The sequence below is a fragment of the Schistocerca serialis genome, chromosome 5 (genome assembly GCF_023864345.2).
Source record: "Schistocerca serialis cubense isolate TAMUIC-IGC-003099 chromosome 5, iqSchSeri2.2, whole genome shotgun sequence".
Taxonomy (NCBI): Eukaryota; Metazoa; Arthropoda; class Insecta; order Orthoptera; family Acrididae; genus Schistocerca; species Schistocerca serialis.
The window spans coordinates 558,742,741-558,757,728 of NC_064642.1; positions in this window are offsets into that span (position 1 = coordinate 558,742,741).

Consider the following 14,988-nt stretch of genomic DNA (forward strand, 5'->3'; position numbering starts at 1 on the left):
GTCAAAGTTTTCTCCTCGTGGCGACAAAGACCTACCGCGTCTGTCCCAGTTCGAATGTCGATCATTGTCAAGTTCGCGCGCCTGGCGCTCTCTTGTTGCTTCTCGTAAATGAAATAAATTACTTTCTTCAAACCCCTCTGCTATCTGTTATTCTAAATTTCTTCTGCTGTCTTTTCCTACGATTTCGCCTTTAATTTGTTTGACTTGCTTTCGTAATGCCTCAAATTCCCTTTTGACGCGTTCATTAAATTTTCCCTGTTTTTCAACATGCTTATTTATGTTCTGGTACTCTTCGGTTTCTGCAAATGGTAATGGAGCTGTATCATCCGAATCTCTGTCCCCATTTAAACTAAGACTTGTCAATTTATCTGAAATTTCCTCAACTCTTTCCGATAAGTCACCTAATTGTTCCTTCTGTTTATTTACGTCTTCCGTAAGTGTCGCGACTCCGGTTTCAGTATTGACACATTTAGTAGTTAACTGTTCGTACTGTTGTGTTAGGTTATTTATTCTGTCATTTGGTACGGATTCCTCGATTCTCTCAAATATTTCTTCCTTATCGTGTGCACGTTGTAAATTTAACTCTGAAAATTTTTGTACTATCACGCGATCTCTTTCTTCCTGTTCTCTATCCAGTTCCTTTTGTCTGATTTCTATTGAAATGAATCTATTATTGTGAGCATTCAAAATCGGTTGTACGTCTTCTCTAATTTCTTTCTTTAATTCATCTTTCATGTTTTTGAAGCATGTCCCTATCCGTGAGTCTAACCGTGTTTCCATTGTGCCCATATCAGTTTCTAACCGTGTTGCCATTGCTTTCATCTTGGTTTTAATTGTTCCTATATCTGTTTTAATTGTTCCTATTTGTGATCCCAAATTTAATATAGCACCCATCAACTGCTCCATATTAACTGGTTCGTAATTCTTTTCGCCCCTAACATTTCCCGCAAAACCAACTTCTTCTGACAAAGCTGTAAAGCTATCTGTGTTCGATACTATTCCAGAATGTTCTGTCGTTAATCTCGTATTCTGAAAATTTTTTGATTGTGAAAAATTTTGAACTGGTTCCGGACTATTTTCCCGACTTATTAAATTGTTTTCCACTTCATTATTCATCATCCTGTTCTCCTGTGTTGGCGAGTTCGCCATGTCAACAATTTCGTTATTCTGACTATCCATCATTTTTGCCTTTTTCATCGATCGCGTAATCATTTACAAAACATACAAAACTCGTCACTATATGAAAATTACACACAATGACACTTTATCACCAACAATATCATTCACACGGAATGCTTCCCTCAAACACGATTAACGAACAATTGAAATCTTCATAATTGTACAAAATTGTCAAACCCGTATACAAGACAACAAAAATTAAATTCTGCAAAAAATACCATTAATAGAATGACAATTACCAAATCTACACATGCAATATAGACTACAATTACTAAACTACAAATTACTACAACAATACTACTGTCTGCTATCAGAAGAACTCCAAGGGACGATCCGAAGCAGCGATCGCCACGTGCATGGGGGCTTAATTATATATATAATGAATGCAAATACTTTTTAATTTTAGTAGCTGTCTCTCCGATTACGGCGTCTCGTAAACGGTTGGCCCTGATTAGTATTTGTATGCAATCTGACTGCATAGAACAACAACAAAGAATGAAACGAAATTTCCGTTAACACAATTAATTAATTAAGTCCCCAGCAACTATGAAAGCTACGAAACAACAAGGCACAAGTGTCGCTGTTCTGTGTGTGGAAGTGTGATTCAACGTACACATCTGGCACGGTTCTTCCTCAATACGACAAGATATTTTAAATACCATTTATACTGAAGTAATTTAAAAAATAAACAGAAATACTATAATGGCACATAGAAACCAGATATACAGTCTAATACAAGAACACGAGCCAGATGCTTTGTTGACTGAACCTGTGACCAATAGGCGTTATTGTTTACGACATTGAAATAATGAAAAAAAAGGAATTTTTTTACCTTCATATATACTGACGAAAAGGTACACTATGATCATTACAGCACCCCAATCCAACAACATCTGGTGTCTAGCCGATCAAAACAATACTACAACTTCTGAACAAGCACTCACTACACGTCGGTCACCTCTTGTTTGCATAGACGGCACTTTGAACAGTGGACGTTACATTTCAGATGTGTTACGACCCGTGGCTCTACCCTTCATTCGATACCTGCGAAAACGTACATTTCCGCAAGATAATGCACGACCGCATGTTGCAGGTCCTGTACGGGCCTTTCTGGATACAGACAATGTTCGACTGCTGCCCTGGCCAGCACATTCTCCAGATCTCTCACCAATTTAAAACATGTGGTCAATGGTGGGCGAGCTACTGGCTCGTCACAATACGCCAGTCAGTAAACTTGAGGAACTGCGGTATCGTGTTGAAGCTGCATGGGCAGCTGTACCTGTACACGCCATCCAAGCTCTGTTTGACTCAATGCCCAAGCGTATCTAGGCCGTTATTACGGCCAGAGGTGGTTGTTCTGGGTACTGATTTCTCAGGATCTATGCACCCAAATTGCGCGAAAATGTAATGACATGTCAGTTCTAGTATAATATATTTGTCCAATGAATACCCGTTTATCATCTGCATTTCTTCTTGGTGTAGCAATTTTAATGGCCAGTAGTGTAATTAATATTAAGTTTATTCACAAGTATATGGCTGTAGTCGTCATGCATCCTGGTATCCGCATTGCATCGTACCGTAGTACGCCGCTAGGTCTTTGTACAAAACATTGAACTAGCACCAACATCCTTTACTGGAAATAATAGATCAAGAAATTCTAAAAAAAAAAGTTGACTGAATGTCAAACGCAATTCTGAAAAATTATTCTGTCTTATTAAATAATGTCCTTAGGGGCATATACTGAACTGAAAATGTTCGTGGGATAGCGATGTGCACATATTAAGATGTCGGTAGTAACGCATACACAAAGTATAAAAGGGTAGCACTCTGGCGGAGCTGTCATTTGTAATCAGGTGATTCTCGTGAGGAAGTTTTTGACGCGATTATAGTCGTACAACGGGAATCAACAGATTTTGATGACGGAATTGTAGATGGAGAATTCCATTTCGAAAATCGTTCGGGAATTCAGTATTCCGAGATCCACAGCGTCGAGAGTGGGTCGAGAAAACCACGTTTCAGGCATTACATCGCGTCTGGAACAACGCAGTGGCAGACTGCCTTTGTTTAGCGACAGACAGCAGCGGCGTTAGTGAATAATTGTCGGTGCTCATAGACAAGCAACACTGCCTGAAATAACCGCAGAATTCAATATGGGACCTACGCCGGACGTACCCGTTAGCACAGTGCGGCCAAATTTGGCGTTACTGGGCTGTGGCAGGAGACAACCAACGCCAGTGCCTTCGCTTACAGCGTGACATCGTCTACAGCGCCTCTCCTGGGCTGGTGACCATATCTGTTGGATACTAGACGACTGGAATACATTGTCCTGGTCAGATGAGTCCCTATTTTAGTTGGTAAGAGTCGATGATAGGGTTCGAGTGTGGTGCACACCCCAAGAAGCCGTGAACCCAAGCTGTCAACAAGGCTGGTGGTGGCTGCATAATAGTGTGGGCTGTGCTTACATGGAATGGAGTTAGTCTTCTGGATATTCGGCCACTTAGAGACCATTCCAGTCATTCATGGACGTCATATTGCCAAACAACGGTGCAATTTTCATGGATGATAATGCAATGAGTCACTTTGTCACAATTTTTCGCGACACGCCGGTCAATTCAAGCGAATGATTTGGCCATCTAGATTGCTCGACATGAATCATGTCTAACATTTATATGACATAATCGAGAGGTCAGTTCGTGCACAAAATCCCGCACTGGCCACACTATATTAATTATAGACGACTATAGAGGGAGCTTAATATTTCTGCAGCAGACTTCCAAAGATTTGTTAAATCCATGTCACGTCGACTTATTGAAAAAAAAATGGTTCAAATGGCTCTGAGCACTAACATCTGTGACCATCAGTCCCCTAGTACTTAGAAGTACTTAAACCTAACTAACCTAAGGACATCACATATATCCATGCCCGAAGCAGGATTCGAATTTGCGACCATAGCGGTCGAACGGTTCCAGACTGAAGCGCCTAGAACCGCTCGGCCACTCCGGCCGGCGACTTATTGCACTACGCCGGGTAAAAGGAGGTCCGATGCCATATTAGGAGGTATCCTAGGTATCCCATGACCTTTGTCTCACCGAGCGAGGTGGCGCAGTGGTTAGCACACTGGACTCGCATTCGGGAGGACGAAGGTTCAATCCCGCGCGCGGCCATCCTGATTTAGGTTTTACGTGATTTCTCTAAATCGCTTCAGGCAAATGCCGATATGGTTCCTTTGAAACGGCACGACCGACTTCCTTCCCCACCCTTCCCTAATCTGATGAGACCGAAAACCTCGCAGTTTGGTCTCTTCCCCCGAAATCAACCAACCTTTGTCTCCTCGGTGTACGTAATGTATCACTGACACAGGGAATTTTTCCAGACAGGTTGAAATATGCGATTGTTAAAAGTCTTCTTTTCCTTATGTTAGCATAAAGACGCCATTTCTCGCCAGCAATAACAACACTGGATAGGAATGGTTGGTGTTGTTCACGAGCCGACTAATGACGAGCGGTCAAAGATGCACGCATGACCAACGCTGATTTTTGTGATTTTGGCTTAGAGCACGTGGTACCCGTAACCCCCTTTGCATGCAAACGACACACGATGGTGGAATGATCACAGTTCATCACATTTGACTGTTCTCGAGTACGCTGACGTGGATCATTGTGGATTAATGCGTTTAAACGATCTCCATCAAACCCAGAGGTTCTTCCTGAACGTAGCGTCACTAATGTCAAACCGACCCTCCTTAAAACGAGAAAGCCATTTTGTTGCCGTGCTCTGTACAATAGCATCACCCCATACACGGCGCAAATTTTTCTGGCTGCCTCCGCTCCTGTCAGCCCTCTATTGAACTCAAACAGAAGAATATGTCGGAAATGTTCCGATCTCCCCACTTGGCACTCCGTTTTCTAGCGTTCACAGGTCCACTCAGTATCCCCAAATGACAACATGTAAACTCAAACAACAACAGTGAACTACGAATAAACAATGACAAGCGATAAATAACTACATAGCGGGCGGAATACCAACATACAAAACAAAAACGCTGCGAAAATACGCACCAGCCTAATAACTGTTATGGTTGATATCAGAACTTTATTAATCAGGACATAAATGAGTGACTTACATGATCAGTTTCACAATTGTTGTGTTTATCTGGCTAAGGCACCGTAGAACATTCCTCTTGAGAGAAGTCCTGTATTACTGTCTGGACATTAGTAATGAATGATTTTAACTGTAGTATCCCCAAAGTGTCGTTACTCCGTGGTCCATAAATAAAACATTTTGGACTGTCTAAAAAAAATGACACTTACTGAACAACCTAATTTATGAACCACATTAAGCAGTTAAAGTCAGTCTCGAGTTACTGAATGAATAAATATGACATAGATGAAAATGTAAATCTGACTGAGCACATAATTGCAATGTGCAAGAAACCATCAACATTTCTCCATGCCTTCCAAAAAATATAAAATGCTTTTTCCTCTTGACCTGAGAAAGAAAGTTGTTCGAACACTTATACTTCCAACTATTGATTACAGTGATGTTGTGGTGGAAAGTCTTCCTCAGGAGAGCTCACTGGCTATGAACGCCTGTTTATGATATATCTGCCGGCCGCGGTGGCCGAGCGGTTCTAGGCGCTTCAGTCCGGAACCGCGCGACTGCTACGGTCGCAGGTTCGAGTCCTGCCTCGGGCATGGATGTGTTTGATGTCCTTAGGTTAGTTAGGTTTAAGTAGTTCTAAGTTGTAGGGGACTGATGACCTCCGATGTTAAGTCTCATAGTGCTCAGGGCCGTTTGAACCATTTATGATATAACTGTGACGTTCGACTACTTGCTCACAATGTCATCCTTTATGCACAGCTATCCTGACTGCGTGCAGACAAGCGCAGAGTGTTTCATACGCTCTGTCTCATCTACTATCTTATCAAAGTACACTGTTCCTCGTGTATCTCCTTGACCGTAACTCTCTTGTTTGAACAAGAGGCGGAAACTGGCGTTCCCATCAGAGCAAAATCCTTTCTGTCCCGCTCCCTCACTCACCTACTTTCTCGAAGTCCTTCTTAGTAGCAGGAACCCGAGTCTGAAATAACCTCCCCCATTATATTAGAGGCTTCCAGTTTCAGAAGACAGTTAATGACATGGCTACTAAAGCAATAATAAGAATTACCGTTATCCCTGTGCGCACTCATTATCCTTGTACGTTCTTCTTTCGAACCAGACTTTCAATTCCCAGAATTCTTAGCTTTGCAGTCTACTTAAATTTCCCTTCCTCAGAACTCGCTATATCAGAATATATCTATTTTGTACACCTCTAAGTTCTTTTTTATCTGTCATTATTACTATTATCATTATTACACATTGTCTCTACCGACACTTAAATCTTTTAACAGTATTCTTCATATTAAAATAGTTGTTGTTTCTTAGGTAACTCTGATGTAGAAAAAGGTACTGTATGTGTGAAACTCTGGTCCCATGTAACGGAAGGCCTGAAAGCCCTAATTTCATCAGGTTTTACAAATAATAAATTAATAAATAGGCCGGCAATGTCACATGTAAACTATCGAACTCAAATTACTCTCTTAAATGAGTCTCGCATTACTGTTCCGCTCAAACGAAATTTGTGTGGCACTAGAATAATTATTGCAAAGTAGTCAACACGTGGATCAGGCGCCCTGTTATGTGTTTTCTTCGTTTCATTTCGTATTTGCTCCTGAGAGGGGGCTGTTTTAGACGGTTTTCAGCTGTTATTAATCAGATTGGAGACTATTAAACTACAAAATGCCTGATGAAAATGCACTACACTTTCCATCGTTGCTTCTAAATGTGTTCCCTCTCGGATTCACATTGCTAGAGAATGTGCTCGTGTTGGCCGCCAGAAATTAATTACGTTCTTGGCAATGCTTTCAAATGCATAGAATCAGACCGCACGTCACTGACAGGTGCTATTTGCTGTGATCCTCACAGTATTCGGAATCCGTGTCGTCCACAGAAAATCTATTGATTATTCAGATTTTGTGAACAATGTTGTGGAACTGAGTATAGTGACAGCATACTCAAATAAAAAAATACAAGAATTAAGATCCTCATGAGAGAGACTTCAACGATCGAGAAGAAGCCAACTTTCTTCAGATTAATATTCGCTCAAGAAGGGCAACTGCGACGCTAAATTTTATTTTATCGCTGCAGAACGAACACCAATCGGAATACGTTCAGTGTTCCTCTCAATAAAAGTTGAGAGTTGGCAATACTATCTTAGGATTTAAAGGTTGGCTACAGCGCGCATACACAAGCTCTGGAATCTAAGATATTGTTGTCGCGCTTCGCAGCGCACGGATTAATTAGTGGCAGTTTGGAAGCCAGTGTAGGAGCCCGCCTGCTGTGGTGCGCACGTGTGTTGGGCGAGGGGTCGTCGCCGAGCTGCCGTACTGCCGTGTCCGCCAGCAGCGACACAGGATTTGGTATTGAGTTGATATTTTTTATAATTTGCAGCGCGATTATTAATTTACAGAAAAGGGTTTGTGTATGTGCGTAGCAGCAGACGGTAATTTTGATAATGATACGAGTTGAATTCTTAAGGGAAACCATTGTTAAGCGAATAGATTAAGTATTGATTTTTGTGATTATTTCTTTTGTAATTATCAGGGAATTGTTTCACTATGTATTTAATTGAAAAGTATTTCAGTCTGTCTCAAGAGTTTGATTAATTTGTAATATTGCTTTAATTCCACTGGAGGCAGATTTACATACGAAGCGATTGTTCAAAGAGTTTCTAGCGTTTTGTCAATTGAATGAGAAGCAATCGCTTTCAGAATATAGTTTTTGAAAAAAGGAATTACTTGTTTGGGTTATCATTTATCGAGTTTAGTTTTGACCAAACCCTTTCTCTTGAATTATACGTAGTTTTAGTAAGCATCAGCAGCCGCAGCAACAGCAGGAGCCCCCATACAGAACATGCATTGCACTCAGCAAGAATAATAGGTTTCTTTACTTTTTTGTTAAATAATGGAATGCAGCAGATCAAGCAGTGGCAGCAGAAAGATCAAGTAAGTTATTTGTTGCGCACAGGACCAATTTTTTAATAAAATAAAGTTTAGGCGATCTCGGTAATAGTAAAGTCAACAAGAGTACGATCACGAGATTTTCAGTAGAAAACACGAGATAAGAAGAAAGAGCTCGCAACTTTCAAAGTTGCTGACAGCAATCAAATTTTCACCAGCAGTAACTCCAAAAATCGAATTAAACGAGGTACATTGTCAACGAAATGTTTTCATGTCTGTATGAGACTACCATCGAATACTTTTTAGACCTAAACGCTGTATCATAGCAGTATCAGCGAAAGCCGAAAAGTGAACAGTCCCACGCCTAGTGCAGTTTATCATCAAGGTTACATAAGGAGAACGAAGCTGGTGCAAGCAAACTTCACTGATATGCTGAACTCAAATTTGTCACTCTTATTTCTCTTCAAAGTGTGACCTCGGAAAGGTCATTAGAGGACGAAGACAAGCCCTCAAAGAATAAGAAGTCAAAAGTTTACTCAATTTCAGAGGACATAATGTTCGTTCCGGCAAATATTGCCTAGCTTTCTAGGACAGCATTGTGGCCTTGGCATCTCTACTTGTAGAAACTGATCATCTAACTGAAGAACTTTACAAAAAAGTGGGTATAATAGGACCCCGTATCTCAACTTTAAAACGATATGCATGAACAACATTAAGAATTGTCCAGTCAAGATAAAAACAACTCAGGATGATATAAAATAATCGAAAACCTTAAATGCTTTCAAATGTGGTTGTGTATGAGAAGCACCGAGACACAGGACATGATATAGAGTAAGTAAGCTTACAAGGAGCCCCTAAATAGTTACAACTAGAAAAATATTTGGTGGGGAGACACGATTTGATATTACCATTTTGTACGAACGAATGTTGTTTCTGCGTGAGAAACATGAAAATTAGGAATAACAATCTTAGAGCTCGTTTCTAAAATGTGTACGAGAACTCATGAAGAATGATTGTCCGTTTGAAGACGAAGAACTACAGCATACTGACGGAAGAAGATGCTGAAACATATTTTGGAACCCAAAGATAAACCCATATAAAACAAGAAATTGCGTGAAGAATCTGACTGGACCAGCGTAGTAGAAAAAAACCTTAAACATAGAATCAAGAACTGCAGAATACCTTGAAATTAATGGAAGCGTGTCAGCCATAGAAGTAATAGAAATAAATTTTAGTTTCAAGCTAAATAGTTGTCGATATGAAAAACAGATTAATAAAGATAAACAGAGTAATACTGTGCTGAGTGTGAAACACACATTACTGCAGTTCTATTTCTGAAGTGAGGTGAAGTGCAAATAACGCCAATGCAACGTCAGTGCTTTCAAAAAAGGCAAAAAACCGCCAGGTTTCCTTCGGCCTCAAGCTCCGATAACAGAGTAAACAACAGTAATTTGCGGTATTTGTGGACAAGAGGCAGACTAATGACCACACAAGATTCTTTGGTAAATAAAAGCGAAACGTGCCTGGCATAAAATTCTCATTAATTACATTAAGCTTAACGCGGAGAAACCAATGATAATTGATAGTAACAGCTGCTGCGGAAGACGGCCATGAAAAAAAAAAAATTCGAAATTTGTGGTAAGTTCCTATGGGATCAAATCGCTGAGGTCATCGATCCCTAGGCGTACACACTACTTAATCTAACTTAAACTAACTTATCCTGAGGACAACATACCCACCCATGCCCGAGGGAGGGCTCGAACCTCCGACGGCGAAGCTGCGCGAACCATGACAACGCGGCTCCTACCACGCGGCTACCCTCCGCGGCACCATGCAAACAAAAATAAATAAACGTCGTATGAACAAGTTGCTGAAACTCGAAACCAAAGTAAGTATGGTCGACAGAGACTAAGGGGATAAAAAAAATTATAATGTTATTAGTAATGGCAGTAGTCTGTGCTGGCTGTTTGTGTACCGGTGGAGTCGATATGCAATATCTTCAGCACGTGGCGATGCCTTTGGACAATAGCAGCATGGGAATGAATGTTTAATAATTTTCCAATACTTAAAGAAAAAAGTAAATAATTAATACGTTGTAAGTAGGCTGTTTTCCAATATTTGAAATGCCTCGTATATCAACAATTTATTTCTATCGTTCGTAATGGAACGTAGATCTATAACAGATGGCTACTGACCTCAGTTGTCTTTAAGGACCTCAGCTGATTTTCCTCTTCATTTTTCCACTCCAAATTATCATCCACATCAAACTTTCCTCTGGTACTGAACTCCAAGACGCTATGTCGACAATTTTTCTTCTGTTTCCCCAGCCGTAGACCGCCTGTTCCCATTTTATTCGTTTCGTGTCAACGAGGATAATTCGTTTGCTTATCTTGTTTCATAGGAAATCGTTTCTAAGCACATTTCAGGCACTGTTTTCACCGCCCAACTTCTTAATTTTGACCTGGCGCCACGTTTAACGCTACCTGAAATCAGAAATATATAAAACAGCATCGTGTTCGGTCATAGTGGATTCACTTCACGCAGGACACGGTCTTAGAGAAACGTATCAACTGCCCCGCGAGCGCCTGCTCTGTTCGCAGACGCGGGACCGTTGATTAATGGTTTCCATTCGAATGTGCATTTCCGGTGTCCCGTGCACAAGCGGTGCGCACACTCGGGGCCCGGAAATGCAGTTCACGGGTGCACGCGCGGCGCTCCACAAAGCGATCGTCTGCATTCAGATGCAAACAGTTGCGGCTCATTTGTCTGGCAACGGCAGTCATTTATCTTCGTCTGAGCGACATTCTGCGCCTTTCTCCCCGGAACAATGGCTCGTGCGTGTACATATTGCGGTGACATACCAGTACGACCAGTACACTGAAATTACGCATGAAATTTAATGACTGTGACTAATCGTGGTATTTGAGATGGAGTAACCATACGAATTATAACCCCTGTATCGGTATTTGTTATTAATAAGACCGTGCTATTGGGAAGTTCCAAATCTAGCGAACTATGTATTCACATCTAATGAATGCTGTGCAGTTGTAATATCTTTACCACTTAAATTTTTAATTACGGTAGCAGAATAGTTGAATTGTTAAAGACTATTTTTCATCATGCTTCACAAACTTTATGTGTAAACGTATTTTCCGTCCCCATTCCCCCCCCCCCCCCCCTCCCTCTCTCTCTCTCTCTCTAGAATATTTACGGATTTCTCACTGTTCAACAAGTATATCTATACTAGCCCACTGGTAAAACTTATGCCAATATTACACTAACAACAAAACATGAAATCAATAATGCATAAACGTATCTCCATGCACTTGTTTCGCATCACATAGTTTTTGTGTTGAAAAAGTAACTTTAAGTGATTGTACGTATATAATGTTTAATTACACTACTGGCCATTAAAATTTCTACACCAAAAACAAATGCAGATGATAAACGGGTATTCATTGGACAAATATATTATGCTAGAACTGACATGTGATTACGTTTTCACGCAATTTGTGTGCATTGTGGTTCATGGTGTGGGTTCCTGGTATCATGTCCTAGTTCATGAACCACGGGCAACGTATGAGTGGCCAAGTAAGTGGTCCTGACAGTCGAGATACCAGTTACTTTGGAATAAGGCTGGGCATCTCGGACATATTCCGAGTCGTGGCCACCTTTGTGCTCAGACGGCAAAGACTACCAAATCCACCGGTTAGTCCCTCAACCGTTAGGGGTAAAACTCAATGGGACCCGGGGTAAGTAAGGCTAGCAACCTGCTTCCCTGGTACTATAAATATGATGCTGGCAACAATCAGAGGAAAATGCCTCGGACCTTTGGAGGTGACGGAGTCCCACCTCTAATTGACAAACAATGGATTCCTAAGATACGACTCGGCAAACAAATGGTAACGAGATGGGGAGCAATTAATATCAATGGGGGATACTCTGGGAAGAAGGTAGAGCTGGCAGAGGCTGCAAGTAAGATGGGGCTGGACGTTTTAGCTGTTAGTGACACTCGGGTAAGGGGTGAGAAAGAGGAGGAAATGGGAGAATACAAGGTCTACCTGTCAGGAGTCAAAGCAGGAATAGCACAATGGGGTGTAGGGCTTTTCATCAGGAAAGAAATGGAACCCAGCGTAGTTGCAATAAGGTATGTAAACGAACGACTGATGTGGATAGATTTGTCAGTGCCTAGCAAGAAAATTAGGATTGAGTCAGTATATTCGCATTGTGAGGGGACAGATCAAGATAAGATGGATAGTTTTTATGACGGACTCAGTGATGTAGTTGTTAGAGTAAAGGACAAGGACAGTGTTCTGCTCATGGGTGATTTTAATGCCAGGATTGGAAATCGAACAGAAGGGTATGAAAAGGTTATGGGTAAATTTGGAGAGGATATGGAGGCCAACAGGAACGGGAAACAACTCTTGGATTTCTGTGCCAGTATGGGCTCAGTAATCACAAACTCCTTTTTTAAACATAAGAACATCCACCGGTATATTTGGGAAGGCAGGGGAACCAGATCTGTCAATTATTATATAGTAACAGATCAGAAATTCAAGAAGGCTGTGAGGGGACACACGTTTATTCAGGAGATTCTTTGATGACACTGATCACTATTTAATCTGCAGTGAAATTGGTATTGTGAGGCCGAAAGTGCAGGAGGTCAGGTCCATGTGTAGGAGGATAAGAGTGGAGAAACTTCAGGATAAGGAATCAGACACAAGTACATAACAGTGATCTCAGAAAGGTACCAGTTAGTTGAATGTAGTCAATTGCAGTCACTGGAAAAGGAATGGACAAGTTACAGGGACACAGTACTAGAAGTGGCCAAAGAATGTCTTGGAACAGTAGTTTGTAAAGGTAGGATGAAGCAAACAACTTGGTGGAATGACACAGTCAAGGCAGCCTGTAAAAGGAAAAAGAAGGCATATCAAAAATGGCTAAATGCTTGAACTCAGGTAGACAGAAAGAAACAAAGCCAAACAGATAATTACAGCATCCAAGAAGAAATCTTGAGAAGACTTTGGAAACAGGTTGGAGACCTTGGGTCAAGCTGCTGGAAAACCATTCTGGAGTGTAATTAGCAGTCTTCGGAAGGGAGGTAAGAAGGAAATCACAAGTATTTTGGACAGGTCAGGAAAACTGCTGGTGAATCCTGCCGATGCCTTGGGCAGATGGAGGGAATATTTTGAAGAGTTGCTCAATGTAGGTGAAAATACGATCAGTAATGTTTCAGATTTCGATGTACAATGGGACAGGAATGATGATGGAAATAGAATCACATTTGAGGAAGTGGAGAAAATGGTCAATAGATTGCAGCGCAATAAGGCGGCTGGGGTTGATGAAATTAAGTCGGAACTCATCAAATACAGTGGAATGTCAGGTCTTAAATGGCTACACAGGATAATTGAAATGGCGTGGGAGTCGGGACAGGTTCCATCAGACTGGACGAAAGCAGTAATCACACCAATCTTTAAACATGGAAACAGAAAAGATTGTAACAACTACAGAGGTATCTCTTTGAACAGCGTTGTGGTCAAATCTTCTCAGGTATTGTTGAAAGGAAAGTGCGAGTATTAGTTGAGGAAAAATTGGATGAAAATCAGTGTGGGTTTAGGCCTCTTACAGGTTGTCAGGACCAGATCTTTAGCTTACGGCAAATAATGGAGAAGTGTTACGATTGAATAGGGAATTGTATCTATGTTTCATAGATCTAGAAAAGGCATATGACCGGGTTCCTAGGAGGAAGTTATTGTCTGTTCTATGTGATTATGGAATAGGAGGCAAACTTTTGCAAGCAATTAAAGGTCTTTACATAGATTGTCAGGCAGCAGTTAGAGTTGACGGTAAACTGAGTCCATGGTTCAAATGGTTCAAATGGCTCTGAGCACTTAACATCTATGGTCATCAGTCCCCTAGAACTTAGAACTACTTAAATCTAACTAACCTAAGGACAGCACACAACACCCAGCCATCACGATGCAGAGAAAATCCCTGACCCCTCCGGGAATCGAACCCGGGAACCCGGGCGTGGGAAGCGAGAACGCTACCGCACGACCACGAGATGCGGGCAAACTGAGTCCATGGTTCAGAATAGTTTCAGGGGTAAGACAAGGCTGCAACCTGTCTCCACTGTTGTTCATATTATTTATGGATCATATGTAGAAAACAATAGACTGGCTGGGTGAGATTAAGATAGGTTAAAACAAAATAAACAGTCATGCATATGCGGATGACTTAGTTGTGATGGCAGATTCGATTGAAAGTTTGCAAAGTAATATTTCAGAGCTAGATCAGAAATGTAAGGCCTATGGTATGAAGATTAGCATCTCCAAAACAAAAGTAATGTCAGTGGGAAAGAAATATAAACGGATTGAGTGCCAAATAGGAGGAACAAAGTTAGAACAGGTGGACGGTTTCAAGTACTTAGGATGCATATTCTCACAGGATGGCAACATAGTGAAAGAACTGGAAGCGGGGTGTAGCAAAGCTAATGCAGTGAGCGCTCAGCTACGATCTACTCTCTTCTGCAAGAAGGAAGTCAGTACCAAGACTAAGTTATCTGTGCACAGTTCAATCTTTCGACCAACTTTGTTGTATGGGAGTCAAAGCTGGGTGGATTCAGGTTACCTTATCAATAAGGTTGAGGTTACGGATATGAAAGTAGCTAGGATGATTGCAGGTACTAGTAGATGGGAACAATGGCAGGAGGGTGTGCACAATGAGGAAATCAAAGGAAAACTGGGAATGAAATCTATAGATGTAGCAGTCAGGGCTAACCGGCTTGAGGGTGGGGTCATGTTACACGCAT